The sequence below is a fragment of the Notothenia rossii genome (genome assembly GCF_949606895.1).
Source record: "Notothenia rossii genome assembly, chromosome: 2".
NCBI lineage: Eukaryota > Metazoa > Chordata > Actinopteri > Perciformes > Nototheniidae > Notothenia > Notothenia rossii.
Genome location: NC_136904.1, coordinates 23325257 through 23342947, shown reverse-complemented (window position 1 = coordinate 23342947; position 17691 = coordinate 23325257).

Here is a 17691-nt window from a genome sequence, read left to right as displayed (position 1 = left end):
TAGGCAAATATGGGCGTTACGTGAAGCCCGCGAAAGCTGCATTTCGAGTCGATTGTGATTTATAAAGGGAAACCGTCGTAGGAAGTCTCATACGCACTTTCCTCGCCGGTACGCAATGTTTTGTGAATCGGAAAATGTTGGAACATTTCTGTACCTATTTTTTGGATTTCTACTACGTAAGCAACCTTCCCACGTGAATCCTACGCACGGCGTTATAAATGAGGCCCCTGACCTTTAAGAAAGTGTCTGGTGAAACGAAACAGGCTGAGGGATAGAGGAAGACTCAGGAGAAGTGCATACCCCCCAGGGAGATGGACAGACTCGCAGACATGGGAAAGTGGTGGCACTTGAAAGCAAATGGGAATCGGAATGGAAATAGAGGCACATCAGCAACTGTTGCCTGCAGGGTGGAGAGAAGTTGTTTGGCGTGCACCACTGAGGTGGAAATGTGTGGATGGCCTGCCATGGTGGGTGGGCAATGGTGCTTTTTAAAGGAAGAAAGGAAAAGCGTTTTATGGATATGGAGATTCAGTGTAATTCTTTGTCTCACTGTATTTTATTTTTTTATGTTAGAAACTATAGTAATCAGGAAATGGAAAAAAAACTTGTTTTGACCATACATACACTTTATGTTTATGTAAATGACATGTTCTGTGGGTTTATTAGGGCCCTGTTCAGAACCTTTATTTGTTAATTTCTCTTTTTATCAATATACTGAAGACCTGGATGTGCTTTCTTCCAGTTATAAATGGATTAAATCAATCAATTATGTCACTATATATCTCTGTGGTTGCCATTCTGTTAAAACGTTTGTTATATTGTTCTGTTAAATTACCCTTTTCTGTCAAAAGAAAATGCATCTGCAAACTAAATATTAGCTTAAAGTTAGATGTTTCATTTTAAGTAATCTACATTAATTCTTAATTAAATCGCATGCAAGTCTTATGTTTAAGGAGTGTCAGAACATTTGCCAAAAAGTCATGTATTGTACATCTGCTTTTTCTTCAAACCAGTGCATAGTTTAATTAGTCATTTTATTCAAAAATTAGAAAATGATTTCTAACAAGCTTGTTCAGCAATGCTTACTCAACTATCAACATCATTTACTATTCAATGCCTATTAACATCTGATTAACACTGCTAGGCCCAAATGCAAACACTATAACATACATATTCACATACACAAACATATCACATGTTTAAGAAATAATCCTTCATATTGAAGGCTGTGCACAATGAACAGCCGCTGTATTAGATAATAGAGTCGGAAGGTGACAGCTGCAAAGGCACTGTAAATACACACATTGACAGATATACAGAATAGAGGTGTATACATCCCGATCAGCAAGTGACACACACATTAATACAAGCATACATTATCTGCTTTCACATTGTCATGTGCAGGACAGTATATATCTCAGTATATCAGTGAAACACACACTTTATTAACAGCTACGTAATGACAAATGATCACAGCGTATTTTAAGTGAAGGTGATTTTATTTCTGTTGAGGAAATCCGAAGTTGTCATTATTAAATTCTATTTTCAGAGTTGTCTGCTCCCATCATCAACCTTTTCCTTCATCTTAAAAGAAGTTATTGATTTGGGTCCTAATCCAAAAATAAAAATTATATTATTTTCCATGCTCTCAGCAATGTTAAAAGGACACAGCTCATCTGGCTGATGGATGGGAGCAAATGTAGCCCAGGGCCTAAGGGTGGACTGCAAGAGAAATGTACCTTATAACGAACACACACACACACACAAACACACACACACACACACACACACACACACACACACACAAACACACACACACACACACACACACACACACACACACACACACATACACACATAAACATCCCCTCCAGATGGGTCCCCCCTTGTGAGCAGTGTGTAGGACCCAATTATGTGTGTGTGTGTGTGTGTTTGTGTGTGTGTGTGTGTGTGTGTGTGTGTGTGTGTGTGTGTGTGTGTGTGTGTGTGTGTGTGTGTGTGTGTGTGTGTGTGTGTGTGTGTGTGTGTGTGTGTGTGTGTGTGTGTGTGTGTGTGTGTGTCTGTGTGTGTGTGTGTGTGTGTGTGTGCGTGCGTGTGTGTGTATGCGCGCGTGGTAACAATGTGAATCTTAACAATTGTCCATCTCCAAAATTGGTTAAAAGTTGTTGATTTTAAGGAATCTACCAATCATAGTTGTTGTTATTATTATACAAACAGATCATGTATGGCTGTATTCAACAACATATAGCAGTCAAGGCCAGTGCGACATGATGCTGTAGGTCAAGGCTGTTGGTTGTTATTGCTGATCATAAAATAACCTAATGTACTGTACAGCCGTATGATACCATGATTATTTTATATTGTAAATGTATCTTGTATGGTGTTGGGGTCTTGCATGTAAACACCAGATTTATAGCGGGGTGGATAAACACAGAGAATGAGATGCTGGCTGCTATAAATGAATGCCATAAAGCACAACCACTGAATATGTCACCTCCTTTATTTGCACAGGCTTTTAGTGTTGTTCCTGCATCACAGAGGACACAACTGCATTTATGTCTACTAGTGCTGGCTAATAGTTTGGCTTTTGATGTAAACCATTTAAGCCTGTGATGCGAAAGCTGTAATGACAAGGACGACTGAATGACCACAGAATCAGCCCAGTAGTGAGGCGTTAGACTCTTAGGTTAGTGTTTTAGCAGAGATAATAAAGATCAAAGGAGAAAACACCAAACATTTTTGAAAGAATGAGTTTGATACCAGAATAATTAGGAGCACAAGGATTCTTACCATTCCATAATTGTCTGATGGGACATCTTCATTAAATGATAAAGAGATTTTCCTTTGACCATGCTGAGCTCTTTCACGGCCCCCTCCTCCTGCCACCAGACAGCCACAGAGCAGAGGGAGGTCAGAGCTGAGCAGGAGTCCCTGTGGGAGCGCTCATGCCCTTCAACCTTTAGGTGCTCATCCCTGATGCTCATTCCCTAGAGGTGTCAGATGAAGACGCACCAAGTGCTGCTGTTTGCAAAGGCGAGAAAAGAAAGTGTGTGAAGGCAGGGACAAGGAACTTGAGAAGGTGAAAGAGAACGAAACACGTTTTGAATGAGTTCAGTAAAGAGGGAGTCAAGGGGAAGAAAAGGGAGAGGGAGGAGGGCAAAAATAGAGAGTGAGGCTGGAATTAGGGTGATGGGGTTAACAGACAGGAGAGAAGGAGGAAAGTAGGGCTTGAAGAAAGAATACAATGAAGATGAGGCTCGTCTTAGGCCAATTACTCTCTTCTATCTCTCCTCTGCTTTCCTTCCCTCTGTGTCCTCTCCTCTCACTTTCCTCCTCTCCCGCTCTCTCACTTTCTCTATCTCTGCTCTAACTATCCATGTGCTGTCAGCAGCAACAGATCCCTAAACGATACCGGTCTGCACTGGCAGGTTTTATCTTCCCGTGCTACAATAGCAAAGAGGGATCTGAGAACAGATAAGATAGGACCAACAGTGACAACAGCAAACACATAATGGCGAGGCACATATTTGATACAGTGCTTCACTGCCATCTAGTGGTGGGAAGCTCAGCAGGGGCTCCATCAGAGGCTTCTGGTCATTAGTTACAGGCAGTTGCGTTGCACCTAAGTGATCAAAAAGCACATCTGAGAAGATGAGTGCAAGGAAAGAGTTATGGTCCTGAAACACGTCGTGCAGCTGTGCTCTCCAGGAGTTGCAGTACATCTCAGTGTCACCCGCTATGAATGTGTTTGTGTGTGTGTGTGGGTGTGTGTGTGTGTGTGTGTGTGTGTGTGTGTGTGTGTGTGTGTGTGTGTGTGTGTGTGTGTGTGTGTGTGTGTGTGTGTGTGTGTGTGTGTGTGTGTGTGTGTGTGTGTGTGTGTGTGTGTGTGTGTGTGTGTGTGTGTGTGTGTGTGTGTGTGTGTGTGTGTGTGGTAACAATGTGAATCTTAAAAATGGTGTTACCTTTTACAGCTCTAATTCTTTAGTGGCTTTGGCCTTATTTTCAGTTCCAATCTCCAAAATGGTGTGTGTGGGGGGGGAAATGATATAGTAAAGAACACCAAGCCTGACTACACCGGGGGGTGTAGTCAGGCTTGGTGTTCTTTACTATATCATTCCTTCTCTTCTGGCAAACTGAATGAAGCTAATTAAGGTTTCTTTAGCAGCTTCATAAAGAAGAGAATGTTACACCACACATTGAACCATTCCCAAACTTTGGCCGCTAAACACATCTGCATTGATACCCAGATGCATTTTAAAGAATGCATTACTGACTAAGATTAAATAATAAAAAATCAAAGAGGATGGAAAAATACTTACTTTCTGTATAAACCATTTGATTCCATGTTTTTCGATAAATTACGTTCAAGGATAAGGTTACTCTTCTAAGTGTATTACAACAATCTCTTGCAGACAAAAAATGCTTATAATTAAATGAATTGTCTGAATTCAGTTAAACTGAAAATAGCTTGAGCCAAAAAATTACATTGTAGCAGAAGGTCAAAAGTCCAATGAGCCCAAAGTGCTCATTCTAGTGTGATTATACATTTAAAGTGCAGCGAAATGTTGGAAAGAGTTATTTTTACATTTCCTATGTTAAGTCAAAATGGGATAATTTATTTTGACATTAATGTTTTTGTCCACCCCTTCAAAAGAATATGCTTAACTTAACAACACGTTATTTCGACCAACACAATTCATAAGAGTTTTGACATTTTACTGCGGGATACTTGCACATATTTCCAGTTTTTGACTGTCCTGTCAAATAATTGCAGTTTAACCCAATTGGATATTATAAACCTTAGGAAAATGACATAAAGAACATGGGAATGGATTTGCAATATCAGTTGTATTAAATGGATAAAAACAGTTTTGGTGCATTTATACAGATCTGAAAAGACATTTAAGCAAAGGAAATTATGCAAGATGACATCACATGAGCTAAAGGTCATTTCTGCCACTGCAATAGAGTAACCAACATTATCTGATGTAAACAAATAAATGAATTGCTTATCAATAAACACAATTAAGTCATGAATTTAAATTGTAATTGTAGTTACTGTTTAACCTTGATCACAAACAGGCTCTGCACCAACCTTTGTCTTCAAACAATGAGAGCATGCCATTCCATAAACAATGTGTCATTTGTTTGTGTTAGTAGACTCATTCATATTCCCTAAGACCAACACAGAGGTTTGTAAAAGAACATAATGTGGAATTAAGTTGGCGTTCACAGAGCTTTTACTTGTTAACTTTTAATTAGGAGCTGTTTTGAAAAATCTTAAACATGGGGCTAATCTCACAGGATGTTTGGGCACTGACTCTATTTGCATACGTATGCTTGTGTCCAGCAGTCCATTGTTGTAAGTGTTTGTGAGTGTGTTTATGTGTGTGTGTGTGCAGGGGAGCAGAGGTTAGTAAAGGTGCAAAGAGCTGGAAACAGATAAAAATAAAATCACAGGACCACTGCAGAAATAATGGGACATCTGGTCCAGACATCTGGAGCCAGAGGACTTTTAGGAGCTTCCAGCATCCTCTCACCTTGCGGGTAAATTAGCAAAGTGAGAAAATATGGCAGGGGTAAACGATGCTGACAATCACACAGAGGGAGGACAGTTACTGGGGAATTTGTTATTTGGAGGGCTCCTTTGTTTCACATGAATAAACGGTGATAAAGGATGGACAGTTGGATGATAGAAATTTGAATTTTAGTATGTGTGTGTGTCATTGGCAAGAATTGCGTTGAGTTTCCTACAATTACCTAATGAATACAAATATGTTTTTCAATGAAAATGCAATGCAGGTAGATTTTCTTAATACAAATAAATGACTGTATGCAATCAGTAAATCACATTAACAAATCCATTATGACGATGTAATCTATGATGGCCACAGAGGTTAAAAAGGTTTGAAAAATGTATAGGTCGGTGAGACTGATCTTCACCATCTCAGAAATGAAACCGACAGCCATTTTACTAATGGCCGTTTGCCTGAGATGAACATTACCTCAGGTATATCCTACAAAAGACGACTTTTTCACATATATTATATTTTAATATAAATCTTCTCCCTAAATATTATGCAACATTTACTTATTTATTAACATGGACATTCTGAAAGCTATTTCTGAATGTCAAATGTGTCAGATTTTGTTATAAATGAAATAACGTTCACAGAAAATGTGCCAAATGCAAATGCAGTCGTTGAATTACATTTAATTTCCTATAAATTCATGAGGTTTTGATTTCTACAGAATAAAACCCTCCAAAATATATACTATATATATATATATACTATATCATTTCATTTAATTTCAAACCTTTATTTATCCAGATTGTCCCTTGAGATTACAGATCTCTTTTTCAAGGGAGACCTGCAGCAATTAGGTTCCACATTAAACATAAAACAACATAAAACAATAGAGGATATCATACAACATATTTACAAGCTACCTTTACATACTTATCAACATTTACAAGTACCCATAGTTTCAAAGAGCATTTCACTTAGACTTGCTTTAAAAACATTCAGAGGAATAAAATTGCTCAGTTTCAATTTCAGCTGTAGACTGTTCCAAGCAAGTGGCGCTGTGGCTGCGCACATAAAAGCTGTCTTACCTAAGACAGTCCTTGCTCTTGGCACATCTAATAATACTACATCATGCGATCTCAGACAATAGCTGCTTGCAACTCTCTGTGTTATCAGTGAACAGATGTAATATGGGAGTTTACCCAACATGGCTTTATAAATAAACGTGTACCAATGACTGAGCCTCCGTACAGTGAGTGATGGCAAACCTGCCTTGGTATACAGTGTACAGTGATGTGTAAGTGCTTTACAATTAGTGAAAAATCTCAGTGCACTGTGATAGGCGGCATCTAACTTGTTCAGGCAATGGGCAGGTGCATTCATATACTGTGGACCAGATCACCATAGTCCAGCACAGGTTAAAAGGTCACAGTGACTAGCCTTTTCCTGGCCTCAAAAGAGAAACAGGACTTGTTTCTGAAAAAGAAACATAGCCCAACCCTCAGCTTTTTAAGCAGGTTATTGACCTGAAGTTTAAAAGTGAGACAATCATCAAGCCAGATACCAAGGTATTTATAACAGGCAACCGCTTCAAGTATTATTCTTTTTAGCTTTTGAAAAGAGCATTACCTTAGTTTTTTCAACATTTAAAAGAAGCTTTAGTTCAGAGAGCTGAGTCTGAATAATGTTAAAAACAGCCTGCAATTTAACACCAGCCTCCTTAATGGAGGGACCTGCACAGTACATCACGGTATCATCCGCATAAAAAGGTAAAGTAGCTTCATCGACATTTTCACCTAAACTGTTGACGTACTGTATATAGAGAATAAAAGTGGACCTAAAACAGAACCTTGGGGAACACCATTAGCAATGTTCAACCACTGAGAAGTGAGCCCATCAAAGTGAACACATTGGAACCTTTCAGAGAGGTAGTTCACAAACCACCCTACTGCATGGCTGGATATGCCTTTACTGGCTAGCCTCTGCTTTAAGATGCGGTGTCAAACGCTTTGGAAAGGTCAATAAATAGGGCTGCACAACTCTGCTTACTGTCTAAGATACTCGTAATGTCATCACCACTTTCATTGTCGCAGTGATGGTGCTATGTTTCTTTCCGAAGCCTGACTGATGTTTATTTTTACATAAAAACTAATTTACTTGTTCACTCACTAGGCGTTCGAGCACCTTCGCCAGAACTTACAATTTAGAGATTGGCCTATAGTTATTTAAAATAGTTGCCTCCCCTCCTTTTAGCAAAGGCAAGACATAAACTGACTTCCATACTTTTGGAATTGCATTTGTGCTGAGGGAGAGGTTAAAAAGAGAAGTAAGAGGTGGAGCAATAAAATCTGCAGCTATCTTTAAAAAGAAAGGTTCTACGTTGTCCGGGCCAGCCGGTTTCTTAGGATCTAACTTAGATAATGCTTCATGAACAACATTAACAGTAAAAGGAGTAAAACTGAAAGGGTTTTCCAGACCACATTGTTCAGAGTCACGGATTGGGGTGTTCACAGCAGCAGAGTTAGTGACAGAATCAAACATAGAACCGCAGGACACAAAATGCTCATTAAAGCAATTTAGCATTGTAGCCCTGTCCAATATAGTGCCAGATGCTGTGGCAAGGCAAGGAGGTAGCTAATTTCGGATCTCACCGGTGGAAATCGATTTTATGGCTTTCCAAAAATTCATAGGGTTATTTAGGTTTTCTGTGGTTACTGACAAATAATACTTCGACTTAGCACTTTTGACATGTGAAGTGAAGCTATTCCTTAGCTGCCTAATATCCAGGGCTAAAAGATGCAGTGTAGCTTTGTGAGAGCACGGCATGGACTGATGGGTTGGCATGTGTCTGTTTGAGAAAGAGAGAGATTGAGAGAGATGGTGTCAGATGTGATATTGATGACAAGTCAGAGTGCTTGTCTCTTGTTTCCCCTTGGCTTAATGTAAGGTCACAGTGGAAAGGTGGGACAACAAATGCCACCAAGACGCTCTGACGTTCTGACCCCTGGGAGAGAAAATAATCTTTTAACCAGACACCCCCCCCCCCTCACCAGATCCTCATTCCTTCTCAAACTCTCTTCCACTTATTTTGTGCCTTCTTTCTTCTCCTCATTTCCGATTCATCTTTACTTAACCTTTGCTTTTTTCTCTTCCGTCTTCAATGCCACCAACTGTTTTGCCCTCTTTGTTCTTTTTCCCCTTTTCTGCTCTACAAACACATATACATAGACACACACACACACACACACACACACACACACCCACACACACACACACACACACACACACACACACACACACACACACACACACAAACACACACACACACACACACACACTTACACATATGCATACACATACACACGTAAGGACAAAAAAGCAGACACACAGCCTTCCCTTCGCTGCCAGTTTCCTTGGGCTCTGGATCTAATGTCACAAATAGGTAATAAAGATGCCATCAAAAGGACACCAGAGGATCCGCATTCTGCCTTCGTTCCATCCCGCTCGTAACTCTCCAGAGGGCAGAAGGACATACATCACCTGCCGAGCCTGCTGGCATAGAATTATGTTGTTTAGTGCAGGCTGTTCCCATTCTCATCCAAATGCGTGGCACCCATGTGCACAGAGAAAGAACAGGAAGCATACTGTGCAAATACAGCTGCCTGCATACCACGGCACAAATGTTTGCCAGTAAGTGCAGGCCATTAAGTAATCTAAAATATATAGCAAAATGTATCTTAGAGGGCCCTGCTCAGCATGCTAACCACAGAGGAGATGCAGGGAAAGGACAGGAATTCCACATACTGTATTTATTCCCTTCTGTGCATCCTCCGAACCCACCTCAGACATTCAGATGGGCTCTGCCCGGTAAGTCTAGTCAGGTATGACCTTGAGCGAGTCCATTGTCTCCCAGGATCTTCACTCACACTGTCACATCAGACCACTTCAGTGTTCTCAATAAAAACAACACAACAACAGCATCCTAATGATGAATCGCTGCACATCAGCTGCATTAGCAAACAGCTGGGGCAGGTTTGTCATTTCCAATTACTGAGCTGTACAGTACAGTGGCGTCAAATGTCTTCGCAGTGAAATCTGTATGATTCGGCCTGCATTGTCTGGTTTTACTGGGAATGACGTTCTATAACAACTGTCTCTTTATAATCTCAACAAACCATGGAAGCATCCTCAAGTCAATCTAGGCAAATAACAATGGTTATACAGGTATTATTGTGTGGAAGCTTTTTGTATCCATTTATTAACTAACAGGGACATATAATTGCAAGTATTCATGGTCTAATGTTTTTTTAAATGCAGAACTTGCATGAATTTTGATGTTGTATTCAGCTGGTGCACATCTAGCTTTTTTTCACATGTGAGGAATCGAAGTGATGAATGTGCAGGTTAAATATGTTGCTTTTAACCGTCACATTTAGTGCCCTGCCTTCAGGAATTATCTCACACAGTTAGTTCTCCTATTTGCCCTTTTGGTATTTGGATGACTCACACATGATGAGTCACTTGACTGCACTTCTGAAGAGAGGCTCAATTGGGGTGTGAAACAGTTCAAACTCTGATAATCCAAACACTCGTTTTTGTATGTGCAGTATTAAGTAAAGTTATTCAGAGTAAAGCTGTTTACAATGTAATGAATGCTTGTGGCAAAATGTCCTTCTGATCCTGGGGCGTCACACAAGATTCACTTCCAACTCTGGCAACTATGTCACAGCACTGCAACTGGACAATCAAAAACCCCTGTGGCGGCGAGGTGTGGAATAATTGCACATAGATGCTGTGAAATTTAAAATGGCATTTTTGCAAATCCCCTAGGGTGTTATGCATTTAGTTTACATGGGTTAGTGCACTCTTTCGCACTTCTTTCACACACATCTCTTGGGATCTCACATTTTGTCCTTCCTTGGATAATTTCACATGAGCACAGGGCTCCAATTAACTTACCGTCCCTCTCATGCTTTAGTAGGAGGAGATCAAAAGCATAAATTTATCTCTGTACTGAAGCCAGCAACAGTACACCAGTGCAGGTTGCCGGTGTCTTTTCCAATAGGTAATACTTAAAGGGGATCCGCAAGTATTTGCACACACTAATTGCTGCACGGTTACAAGCATAAAAGCGAAAAGAAGGACCATAACTTTTACGGTAGTATAGTAGTAGAATTACTACATTCATTATGCACTTATTTATTTGTTGTAACAGGGAATATAGACCAAATACTGTTCTTATTGTCATCATTTATTTATTTTTGTTTATTTTATTGTTTATTTTTATTTTGTCATGCTGGTTATATTTACCGGACAACTTTCAATTGTTGCTTGCATATTACAATTGTGTATATTTCTATTTAGCTGTTGTTGTATTTTAATTGATTTTATTGTTCACTTTGGTATCATACAGCTATCTTTTGTGTATTTGACTGCTAGGATTGGATCTTTCAGTTAATTATTCCTGTGCTCCTCCTGTTTTCCATTGAAGTGTACTTAACCAGCAGACGATGTTCAGCACTGATGAACTCTAAACCAAAGACAGCAATATCATCAGACTCGAGGAGAAAGTTCCCTTTAATGAATCTGTAGAGACTAAAACTTTCCAAAAGTATTTCAATATTTTGCAGCCGTACATAAAGTATGTTCATGATGGCATATGAAAATATCAAGTGAGAAGTGAGTAAAACTAACGCAAATTATGCAAATATACCTTTTGTTTTCCTTTTCCTGAAATTGCCTCAAACTGATGCTCTCAACTGAACTCCATGCCCAATGATTTTCTGTGTGAGAGCTGACACAGAGGAATATCCTTCTACAGTTCAACAGATTACAAATCAGGGGCCCACTTTATCATCCATCCTTTTATGCATGAACAAAAGTAATTTGACCCCAAACTGAAGTATGAAGTATTTAAGCAATACATTTAACATCACATTTTATTACAAAGGTTCAATTTAAACTCAAGAGTCACGTTTAATGCAGTGTTTTTCTATGATCTTGAGACAGTGTGAATAAATTAAATTTGTCAAATTTGGTCAAAAATGTACATGTATTTTTACCTTTCCTCCTTTTGGGATCTAGTCAATTAATTTGCTGGAGTTGTTTACATTGAGATAATACTTACAATATGAATGTAACTTTTAATTACTAAACAGTAATTACTAAACAGTAATTAAACCTTTGATTTCATATACTTCAGTTCCATTGCACTGAAAAAATATTAAAACCCGCTGCAGTAAAAAATCTGACCTTGGATAATCCAGTGGTTTAAAAGTCAAGTCACATGTCAGGTCAGTTTAATTTATTCAGCATAGCCCAAATACCAAGAAAAAGAAATTAGCCTCAAGAGGCTTTAGGATGTGGACAGCATATAACACCCTCTATGCTTTTCCACCATCGTTTCGGATAAGGCAAAACTGAAGTGAAGGTTAGAGGCGCTTTTGTTTATTTAAAGAAGGAGACAATATAGGATTACATTTCAAACTCAGACTGATACCTAACCTTTGCCAGGAACTCATCTTGTCTCTCTAAAACTGCATTACTTACACGTTAGGGATCTGGGGCCTCATTTATAAGGGATATACGTAAAACAAAATGGCGTACGCCAGTTTCTACACAATGTTTACGATTTATAAAATACTAACTTGACGGGAAAACGTGCGGTCCTCCACGCAAACTCTAACCCATGTGTACGCACTAAGCACAAAAACGGGGAGACGAGAAACTGCGACACCATAGGCAGAAGGAAGAATGGAGAGAAATATGTGGAAATAATACCATAAATAAAATGTTACCTCTCATTTATCATATATGAAGAATTCATTTTCAAACATTGATTGAAGCCAATCTTAAAATGATTAAACAAACACCTGTTTGAGACTCCTCAGTGCACACAAAAACATAACTTGGAGAAATAAATAAATACGGATATGTTATTTAAAACCACCTCGAATATGTTGTGTTAATGTTATGAAATGTTTTCTCATACATGATGCGGTAAGCAGGAGGACAGAATTACGTCTAAACTGACGCCGTTTTGCATTTCTATAGGTTGTAGATACGAGCATGGTTTTATATACTATCACGTTTATTCGTGTTTTATGCCGTTTGCTAAGACTTGATAAGTCACACGTAAAACACAGGAGGAAACTGAACACCATATGTGGTAAATTGTACAGCTAATATAACACAACACATTAGTTGTATTTCCTTTAACTGGTGGATTATGGATATATAGTTGCTGAACGAAAGCTGGAACACAAACCACCAAATACAAACAAATAATTCAGATCCAGTGGTCATGACTCCACTCCGGAGGGATTCCCCGATCATTTCTTACAGTTTCTCATCAAGTGGGGGTCCTGTCCCCGGTACAAACACACTGCCTGAGGAAGGCTATGTGTATCTTTTTTGTCATTAACCTTTTTCGGACCACTTATTTATTTATTTTGGTGACGATCCGACCTCCATGCTGCTACTCTGGTTCAAACTGCATCCACCAAACAATATGATTTATCTCGACCTCCCCAAAATAATCAAAATCTGACACGGTGTGAGATGTCTTTTTTAGCTGTTCTGTCGTCATTTCCTGCGATCGCCTTCATAAAGTCAGTCAAAATGAATGAATGAAAGGGCGTTTCTTTGACTATTTATAGGCCAATATGGGCGTTACGTGAAGCCCGCAAAAGTTGCACCGCATTTCGAGTCGATTGTGATTTATAAAGGGAAACCGGCGTAGGAAGTGCCGCACGCACTTTCCTCGTCGCCGGTACGCAATGTTTTGTGAATCCGAAAATTTCGGAAAATGTATGGACCTATTTTTTTTAAATTTATACTACGTAAGCAACCTTCCCACGTGAATCCTACGCACGGCGTTATAAATGAGGCCCCTGGTGACATTCGATGATAATGACATTCAAACAAATGAGGATTACAATTTAAATTAATTAGATAACCTAAAACAGGCTGTGTTATGCCAAACTAAAAAGTGTAACAAATAGAAAACAAATTGTTAACTGCAATTTGTTTTCCAGCCTATGTTGTGGCTATGATGTATTTTCAGTCTCACAATTGTGGTTTCTACTCTACGGTGTAAAAGATACAATTGTGTGATGTTTCCTGTGGCTCCTTTGAGCAGTGCATTCAGGGATGCTCCTCCGCATTGCACTGTTTTAAAGCCTCGTTATTACATGTATGGTTATTTCCTGGCGTCCTGTCAGCTTAGACCATTCTGAACATTCTCTTCTGACCTCGCTCATTAACAAGGCCTTCACCCACAGAACTGCACCTCACAGGAGGTTGTTTCTCACACCAAACTCTAGAGGTTTGTGCAAGAGAAGCTCAGTAATTTACAAAATATATAAAATGCTGTTCGCCCTGAACAATCATTTAGCAATTCATTTCCCCCATATACTACTGAGTTGTTATTATAATAATTATTATTATTACATCACATTGCATTTAGCTGACGCTTTTATCCAAAGCGACTTACAATAAGTGCGTTCGACCAACAAGATACAAACTTGAAGAAAACAGAATCATATAAGTACATCAGGTTTCATAGAGTTTAAACATTTCAAGTGCTACTCAACTGGCTTTAGATAAGCCAGCCCTTTATTAGTATATAAGTGCTTTGTTTGCAATTGTTGTCACACTATTGGATTATTTCAAAATTACCTTAACAAGCAGGTGAAAAATCTGCCATCATGTGTATGATTTGTGTAAGGCAACAAAAGACAATAATGTTGTATGTTCCTGTTTGACTCTGGAGTGATGTGTGTTTGTGTATCATTTACCCTGTTAATCCCCAAAGACCCCGCCGGCGGGGCTTTTTTCTCTTTTTTTTCACGACACTGTGTCTCAGGGCTTTTTAATATGTAAAAAACTATGAATGTGTCATACCCTCCTAATGGGAAGAAACTCAGCTAACTGATGATACAAACCATTTTTACCGAAACAAAACAAAAGTCTCACAACAATGAGCCCTGAGCGAAAACATGCTAACGCACTTAGCACAGACCTCTAGGTATAAATCGATCGATATACTTATCGGATCTGCACAAACAAGCTTAGCTAACAAACTGAGATTCCACAGATTATAGAAATATAAGTATCGTCACTGGGCGATCAGAACTCGCGACAGGGGAAGCAAATACAGCAGTCTGTCATTTTGACAGATTAGAACAAACTCGGAACAGCGCCAAAGTTTCCCCGCAGCGTGGCTCTGGTGCTATGCCGTGTGATGCATGCACCTCGCGGGAGCGCGCACAGCATAAAACAAAAACTCCCAGACGTTTCAAAAAATATTCGGTTAACGCGACCACTGCTGTCTCAGCAACATCAGTACCAAGCGAGAGAGTGTTTTCCACAGCAGGGGATATTGTAAACGCCCAAACATCCCAGCTTCTACCTGGAAATGTGGACATGCTCATATTCCTAAAAACCTGTCTGATGATGCTGATTGAGTGACTTAGTGAGTTTTACTGGTTTTCTTGTTCCAGTCTGTTACTGTCATTTTGTTTTTGACACTTTAAAATACTGCTATCCTACTAAAATGCTGTACAAATCAGATTTATTATTTAATAAAGAACATTTTTCCAAGTAAAACATTTTTAAATTGTTTTTCTTTATTATTCAATATCGCGATAAATACCGTACCGTGGACTTGTTATCGCGATATTATCGTACCGTGAGCTTTTGGTATCTTTACATCCCTATGAATTACACATATGATGTTTGTCAATCTTAAAAAATTATTTCCATGTCAAAAAAGTCAGTTTGTCGTAACACTGTTGAAATATAAGACTATGAAAAATACACAACTAGAAAGACTACAAATCCCACAGTCACGTAAGTGGTATCATAATTGTTTTCCTCCACTAAATATAAGAGGTAGCTAAGATAATTTTAACAATATGCCTGTGTGCTTTATACCAGGCTGTAATCATACCAGCAATGGGCCTTACTCGTTATTTCACTTCCCTTCTGATGAAAGGACCAGGAGTGGCTGGTTGGATCAAGTTAGCTACCTAGCTAGTAGCAAGCACATTAGTTAGCATTACAGCCGGCTTAGCCTTGTCATTTTTATTAGCCTTAACATTAAGTTAACCAAAGTGTTAAAGTAGTAGTCATATTTCGTGAAGCCTTTGAAGAGTACTGTCACACCGGTGTGATCATTCTATAATATACCTTTAAGCCCGGATGCCCCCGAGGGAGACATGCTAATGCTATATTAGCATCGGCAATCTTTTATTACTTCATGCTATCTGCACAAATGGTTAACATTGAACATTAAAAAGATCAGGCAGTTCAGGGAGAATCGAAGGAAGGCAGGCAGGCAGCTTTGCATGAAATTCTTCTGGACATGTTTCATTGTGGTGATACTGACGGTAGTCAATCCCTTCTTTGGCAAGACACCACAGTGGTGACGGCCATATTGGTGACGTGTGTTGTTGTGCGAGACCAGAGATGTAGTTCATGTAGTTCATCAAAAAAATTCTTACTTCACAATTTTACTGCAAAACCTTTTTTTTTGCTTGAAAAATTATCTTTTAAATTGACAAACATCATATGTGTAATTCGTGGCACAATTGAAACGGGATTGAAAGATAACGTTTCTCTCGCCATTGACTCCGATACATAATTTTTCCGAAATAAGGTCACATGGAGGTCCACCTGAAAGGGAGGGACTTCGCCTCTCTATTTGGTAACGTGCGTGTGTATGTGGAACCTCCCCTTGATTCTATTGGCTCTAAAGGTTCAAAAGAGATGTGAATCATCAAAATTGACCAAGGCGGGACATAGATAGGCCAAATCCACCCAAATGACCCCAGAAGTGGGTTTTTTTGCTAAATCTCTCATGTTCAATCTGAATTTTTTTTTAAATAAAAAACATCTATATTGATTCTGACTTTTCAATATCCAACTCACAGGTTTATCATTACTTTGAGGATATACACAAAGCCTTTCCAGTCTGAATAACATTATGTCTTACCAAGTCTTTCATTTATGTCTGAGAAAAGCTTATGTTTAAATATGTGTATCAGTTATACTAAATAGTCATTACTTAGAGTCCTGATTTTCTCCATGTGTGAATACAATGTTTTGCTTGGCTCTTTTGCATTTTACTTTGCATTTCATGTGAAAAATGTGTATTAGGTAGTGTGAATGTTATAACTCATTCATAAATGAACATGTGTATTAAACTTAAAAACAACACACCCTTTCAGTAGTTATAAATGTTAGTGACTCATCAATAGATGGTGATGTGTTTCACACTTTACAATAAGGCTCCCTTTTACCAACTGTAACTCATTAATAAATGGTGATATGTGTCACACTTTGCAATAAGGCTCCCTTTTACCAATTATAAATGGTAGTAACTCATTAATAAATGGTGATATGTGTCACACTTTACAATAGGGCTCCCTTTTGGCAGTTATACTGTAAATGTTAGTAACTCCTTCATAAATGGTCATAAGAGATGCCAAGAAACATCAATATGGAAGGGTGGGGAATCAACTCAGTGAGCACCAAGGATTCTGGCTGATGAAGAAGAAAAAGTAAGCTAAGTCGCCAATATAAGGCTTAGCAGTACAGATACATTTGCTCACTATTTGGCAAGCAACCGGTCACAGTCGCCCTGTTTATCTCATGTCTTATAAAAGCTTATTAATGATTTATAAAGTGTTCAAAACCTAATTAATAAATTAATTACAAACTATTCTTAAACCCTTTATAAGGGTAGTCTTATTATTATTTCCCTGAAGCAGATGGCAAATTGTAACATCACACCTTTCTTTCTTTCTTTCGGGTTTCAAAAATATAAAGCATTTGGTCTGTTTTCTTTCTTAACCTGGCTCAACATCATTCATAAATGTAGATAAACAACAGAGGTAATGATATTAATCTATTGTCTTTTTTTCTATATAATATTTGTCTATTTGTCTATTATCTTTCCCCTTGTGGAAATCCCAACAGACCAAGACTTGATCACTGGAGCAGAATGCATTGAATTTCAATTATTATTTTTGACACAACAGATTTGAGCCTTCTTCCTGTTTCCTCTTGCCGTTCCTCATTTCCCTCTTATTTTATAGACCATGCTCAGTAAGCCTGCTGCATAGGGGAAATTAATATAATTACTACCGCACAAATTAAT